Here is a 7,107-nt window from a genome sequence, read left to right as displayed (position 1 = left end):
ACTGTAGTCTTGAGATTTTGCAAATCGCAATCCTCGATTGTTTATGCGAATAGAAACATCGTAAGATACATTTCGACGAGAAATAGCTCTAAGAACCCCAAATTAAAATGGATCGGACAAATTAAGTGGAAAGAACTAAAATGATAGGTTTGATTATGTTCCACCCGAATCCTTACAGGAAAAAAAAATTATGAGGAAAATAGGAACATGGAAAGAGATTTGGAAATTGTTATGAAATGAGCAGAACATGTTATTATAAAAATAAAGAATAATATAGAAGAATATTGAAGAAAGCTTTGAAGCATGAATAAATTTACTATCCTTAGAAAAATTACTCGTATATTCTATAGAAGGCACAAACAAGTTTCTTCGAAATTTTATAAAGCCAAAAAACATAACTGCAGAAGTCCTTATTTGGATCGGTCATATTAAATTATTATTAAATTAAGTAGCAAGAAGTAAAGAATAGGTTTCATTTTAGATTCGTTTCTTTATGTTCCAATCATTACGAGGAAAAAGGAATACAGGAAGAGATTTGGAAATTGTAAGGAAATTAACGAAGAAGGAATAATGAATGAAGACTATTCGATACCTTCATTACTTCACCAAATTTATTTGATAGGACAACAACTAACGCCAAAGCAGCAAATGTAAATCCATTATGTCTTAGAATCAATACCTAGAAATAGAAAAAACTGAAGAAAGAAAAACGTAAACAGGGCTAATATATAAGCCTCATCAAGATCCATGCAATAGATAAAAATACTCTCACTCATAAAGTAAAAAAAGAAAGAAAGAAAGAAAAAAAAAAAAAAACAATAACAACAGCAAATATAGAACGTAACAGGTTATCGGACCAGGAGTGCTTAATTCCCCTTTGCATGAATGACCATATCATCATTCTGCTCTCAAGATTTTAACATGAAAAACCTTTGGATCACTCACATTGGGAGCTTCCAAAATCATCCAAACGGTCAAACTTTTTCTGCTGATTTGTGTCAGCTTGTTCAGCAGACCTCGGAAGATTTCTATCACCTGGCATAACATGTAAACCAATTTTTTTAGCCCTAATCTCCGGATAATCTAAGAAGCACAAGGTAGAGTTGATAAATTGAGCAACCATAGTGATGGATAAAGATAAAGTCCTTCAATTAGGATATATGTACATAAATAGGGCACTAGGATTGGGTAGAAATTATAGAACACGCATCCATGGTACTTGCTTATATGTGTTATGTTAGTATATCCTAATCTTGAAGGTGGTTTATAAATACGCATGCAAGGATTGTTTCTTTAGTGGGGAAAGGGAGGAGCGCCGGGCGGGGGTGGGGGTGGGGGGGGGGAGGGGCAGGGCACGTTTCCACAGGGAGACAAATTGAAAAGGATGGAAAGTGGGAGCTTTTCTCTTGAGGCGCATGGAATCGTATATGTGCCCTAAAGTTAGGGGGCTTTTTTTAAAGTGTGCTCAAAAAGAGCCTTTCTTTAACGGTGTTTGAATTCTGGCTCTTCTATGTTTGCTTTTTTCGGTTGGTTGTTGGACAAAGGATTTGGTAACATCTACAGCTTTTCCATTCTTGGCCCCAATTAGTTTTAGTGGTCGCCCCCCACCTCTCTCTCTCAATAGTTCACTTCTTTTACACTTAACTATATATATTGATTCAGTAACGGAGCCGAGATTGATTCAGTAACGGAGCCGAGATTTTTCATTTAGAGAGTTTAAAATATAACGAAGTAAACACAAAAAGAAGTCAAGGGAATTCAATATTTATTATATACACATAAAAAGTAATTTTAACTTTGAATATGCTAGTGTAATTCTTCGCCGAAGGCCCCCTTGCTCCGACTTGGGTCCGCCTCTGCATTGATTAGTGGTTACGATTTTGAATCTTGAGGATACAAAAAAAAATTGAGTAGGGAATCACTTTTCTTTTTAATGAGCCTTATAACGATCGATGCAAATTCAGATTAGTTGGAGCTTCATTAGAATGTGGGGCACCCAGTTGGAAATAGAAGGAAAAAAAACATCCACATTATGGCATCTATAATTGTAGATTATATAGCTTAATTGCGATAAAACCATCATTGAATCCTTAGAAGAAAGTTGGAAGTGAAAGTTTTCCTTTGGTTGTATGCCGTAGCGGACGTAGTGTACTGGTTACCAATTCAATCGAATTTGATATTTTAAACATGAAATATAGTAAAAAACTACTATTAAAATTTCAATAGATTAATATTGAATTCTGAAACTATAATTTTATTAATACAATGAATTCGTCCATGCTGAAAACCTTAAAGTAGAAGTCATCAAAATTTAATCTTAAATCTACCTACTTGTATGTATCTATATTTCCTATAAATATTTTCCGGTCGGAAAAGAAAGATACAAAAGCAGAAAGAATGCGGTGTAATTAGTCTGTCACAAAGAAAATTGAGGGAATATTTTATCACACGAAGAAGACTTTGCCTCTATCAACAGGCTTGCCTTTCATCAAACTAATATATTTAGATTAAACCACAAAAAGGAAAAAGAAAAAGAGCCAGAAAAAAGAAAAACACAACGTTTCCATTCTCCTCAGTCCTCCCTCCCGGTATCTCCTAAAAATTACAAATACTATATCAGAATTACATTCTTATCATCAGCCCCATGAAGAAAGCCATTAGTATTTAGCAAGTCAAGTCACTATTCCAACTTTATATAGCCACTATTACTAAATGAGGGGCAAATTGCTTGGTTTTTTTGCGTGAATGAGGTCTGATCCTATGATTTTAGGGTTAGGTAGCAAATGAGAAATAAAGGAATTATGTCTTATATTGGAGAAAGGAGAAGAATTTATTGGGCATAATTAGAAATACACTTCTACAGTTTAAAGAGTTGGGAGGAAGGCAAGCCCTCGCGTTGTTGTCGTCGTCACCACTTGGTTTCGCTTAAATGTATGATTTGATTAATTTTTGGACCGAAATCTTTTTCCTTTTTTGTATTTTTTCGCACCTTGTTTAGTAAAGGCACCACCAATTTTCCGAACAGACAATAGGTTTCCCTATTCTTTGGCTATAAATACAGAGGATTTGCCTCAAAATTCAAATACAGATTTTCAAATTCTTCTTTTGCCCCTCTTCTCTGTATTGTTTCAAATTAAAGTAGTGTGGTGTGATTTGCTGCTTCTTCTTCTTGTCCAAAGTAGACTGAAATTTAAAGTATCTCTATTTCAACAAGGTAATTCCGTTCTATTATGGGGAAAAATAATCCAATACCTCGAATACTGTGACGGGATTAAATTTCTTAAGGAGACACAATGAATTCTGTGAACTCGGAATTTTCGTTTCTATTTATACATTTTAATTGTACTGGTTAAATGCAAATGCTGCTTTTTAATTTCTGGTCAGTGAATAACACAAAATTGTCAATTCGTCCAACTACCATAAGAACATATAAAAGCTTTTCTTTCCTGATCCCTTATCAACTGGAAATGGACAAAATTCATCAAAAAATTTCGAATTTCTATTCTCAACACTAAAGATTGATGAGAACACAATCATTAAATTCCAAAGAAACATTTGATACAATACAAATTATGGTCCATAAAATCACAATGTCCAACATAATTAATTCGAACTAGTTAATTAGTATTTCCAACTGCTTCAAATGTGAATAAAAATCATCTGAGAACACAATTTATCTAATAGTAAACCATATAAATAGCTTTCGATTTTTAAATTTGTGGTTGATGACAATCTTTATGTATTTTTCAAAATAAATTGATTGATGTACGACTTAGGTTGGTAATTAGTTAAATTTTACCATCCTGACAATTTCCTTCTATTCGACCGCTGGCGTCGTTTAATTAGTTGACGGAAGACCACCCGACTTGAGTAGTAACGAAGCAAATTAAAATGCAACAGATATAAATAAAGGAATATTTATAGTTGATTTCAAGGTCCTATAGTTTTGTTTTACCATAACGAAATTGTTCATCCTGATTATAGTACAATTACACAACGCGAAATATAACTCAATTTAGTTTTCAAAAAATAATACAATAGTTGTGTATAATATTGGTAAAATGTGCTCATATTTTGTTAATTAACGGGCTCATATTTTAGTGGGTTGGATGAGTGGTATTTTAGATAGATAAAATTTGAGCTTTGATCCATATTTAACCCGTAAGAATATGAGTAAATATAAGTAATATATGAGTAAAAACGGATTTTCCACATACTGGGTTATCGTTTCCGAGTTTTTGATACCAAATATTATTACATATTCCATTATCTCTATTCTCATACCAGAGAGTTAGATGATTAGAAATTCTTCAGTTTTCCGATAAATATATGATGGAACTTTAGCATCATCATTTTATCATGAGAAAGTTATTCGTTTATGTTTCAACTTTGATTTTCTTTGAAGAAAAAAGGGGAAAAAAATATTTATCTTTATATTGTCTATGCTATGGGTGCACTGTACCTTAAAATTTTATGATCAATTGTTTTGACTATGGATCGAATTTTATCCTCAACTTTTCTTTTTCATATGTTTCACGTCAATTGTAATAGATATCAACTTTAGTTATATCAAGTTATTTATGTTAGCATGTCTGTACAACTGGTTATTTTTGTGATATTTACGATTAGAAAATTCTTTTCGTGTGAACTTATATTATATTGCTGGAAAAAAAAGTATTACCTGATAGTTAGTTCTCTTGTTTGGTGCCATAATTGTGTTTTTCTTTTCGGGGGTTTAAAAAAAGGGATCACTTTTCACATAATGAAATGAGAAGGATTGAGTAAATATCTCAAAATGTCACTCAACGATAAGGAGTTATGCAACAAAGTCATTTAACTTTGTTTTATACCAATAGAGTCACTCAACTTAGTGATTTTCTCTTATAAAATCAATCAACCAAATTTGTCATCAATATAAAATCTATCATAGCAAAATAAATTGTGTATGCAATGTAGACCTGAAACCCACCAATAAAATAAAATCAAAGACCTATATTTTAAACCAGACACACCCATCCACAAATCAAAATAAATGTTCATCTAAAATCCCTATTTTCCCCCTCTTCTGGTCTCTACGTATGGTGGGAAAAAAAGGTCCCTATGTACGCTTCTTAAATTTGGATACTCAAGAGAATAGTTTCAGGAGTAAATGCAGAGAAAAGTAGGGACGTGGTAATGGTATGCTCAGTCCTCAATTTTAAATATTTGATTAAGTTTCATAAAACAATCTTTATACTAACAGCAAACGAAGCTTTAAGTTGAAAAGCAAAACTAATGCATATTAACTACTTCCTGACAGTTGGTATTTTAATTTGCAGAACATCATCCATGAAATTTCCAGGAAATAATTTTAGACACCATTTTGATTTGTGGATCGGTGGTCGGGTTTAAAATATGAGTCTTCTTTAATATTAATTTATTTGCGGGTTTCATGTCTAAAAATAATTTATTTTGCCATGATAGATTTTATGAGAAATTTGGTTGAGTGATTTAAAAAAAAAAAAAAAAAACCCCTACAAACACACCTAAAATTTGAGTGACTTAAATACATTATGACACAGACCCTAAAAAAAAGGTAAACCGTGGCGGCCGCCTTTCAAATTTTTTTGATTTCCATGATTTCAAGCTTTGTGGACAAATTCGCGTAATTAAGTAAGTTTTGAGATATTTACTCGAGAAGGATCTTAATGAGAATTTGGTTTTTTTTAACAGTGTGTAGCATTGACCTCTTTTGTTAAAGAACTTCAGCAAAGCTTTTGGCTTTAGGATGCTATCAAAAAAAAAACTTATTGTTAATCACACATTACTCTAAAAATACATCATGTTTTGAAAATACATTAGTTATACTATCATTACGAATCAAGAACGAGGTCAGAATTGTCTTTTATCCAACACGTTTTTTTACCCGTATTAATATGGCGGGTTGTAACCTAATCTGTTACCCGTACAAATTTAACCTAACCGGCCCGTTTGTCACCACTAGCTGTGTATGTATATGTGGATTATTTGAATACTACCGAGTATTAATTAATTTTTCCAATCCTTTTAGACGGACAAGATTAAGTATTTACGATTCCGCAAATATGTTTGTTATTGATATCTACTACGGAGATGGCTGAAATATGTTATTTGATCACAACATTAACTTACTACCAATCTACTATGAAGCAAGAAGCTAGCAACATCTTGTGAAATTAAATATAAGTCCTGCAGCAAAGGAGAACAGCGTGTCTGCAAGGTGTTTGACGCACCAAATCTTCCAGAAGCTGAAGCAATATCCTTCTCTTATTATACTCCTATTAGTTTTTTCTATCACATCTTAATGTGATTATATTTTACAGCGATAAAAAGAAAAACCGTCCTCTGTATCTGTGTTTGGTGCATCTCTCCTTTCCACTGAGTCGAGATCAGTGCAGTGTTAAACTAGATGGTTCAGTTATTTAAGTTTCCTTGACGAAAAACACGTTTTCCAGATAACATCAGGAGGAATTGCAGATGCTAAGGACTGAAGATCAGCCAGGACTTCCTCTCTGTTGCAGCAGAGAACTGCTTATGCTTTCTTACCACTTCTATATTCTGATGTTTACCTTTTAATGTTAGCCATAAATATTACTTTAGTCTAGTAGGAAAGAAGTTTGTAAGACAATGTTTTCTTACACTTATCGTGGTTGTGTGCAGTGTGATCACTAATATAGCTAGTTTCTTGCTGTTTGAATATGACAATCTTAAGAGTCTGATTGTCTTGTATTATCACAGACGATTTACAAAATGTTGAGATGCAATAGCAATAACAAACAACACATTTCAATTTATGTAACCATTCATTTAGGCAAGACGGAGTTTAAAAAAATAAGAAAAGGACTTTTAAACTTGTGGTGTGAGTCAATCACATATATTTTGTGTTATAAAATCGTTGATAAAGGTAAATTATTTTCAAATATAGAAAGGGGTCATTCTTTTTGGCACGGACTAATAAGGAAATAGGTTCACATAAATTGAAACGGAGGAAGCACATGCTTATGTCTGCAGTCTCGATTAACATGCAATTTTAGCCCTATTACTTCACAAATCTCAGTTGTCTTCTGATTTCAGAAGGTTCGAAATCTA

The sequence above is a fragment of the Lycium ferocissimum genome, chromosome 5 (assembly GCF_029784015.1).
Source record: "Lycium ferocissimum isolate CSIRO_LF1 chromosome 5, AGI_CSIRO_Lferr_CH_V1, whole genome shotgun sequence".
In the NCBI taxonomy this organism is placed as follows: Eukaryota; Viridiplantae; Streptophyta; class Magnoliopsida; order Solanales; family Solanaceae; genus Lycium; species Lycium ferocissimum.
This window is presented reverse-complemented; position numbering follows the sequence as displayed.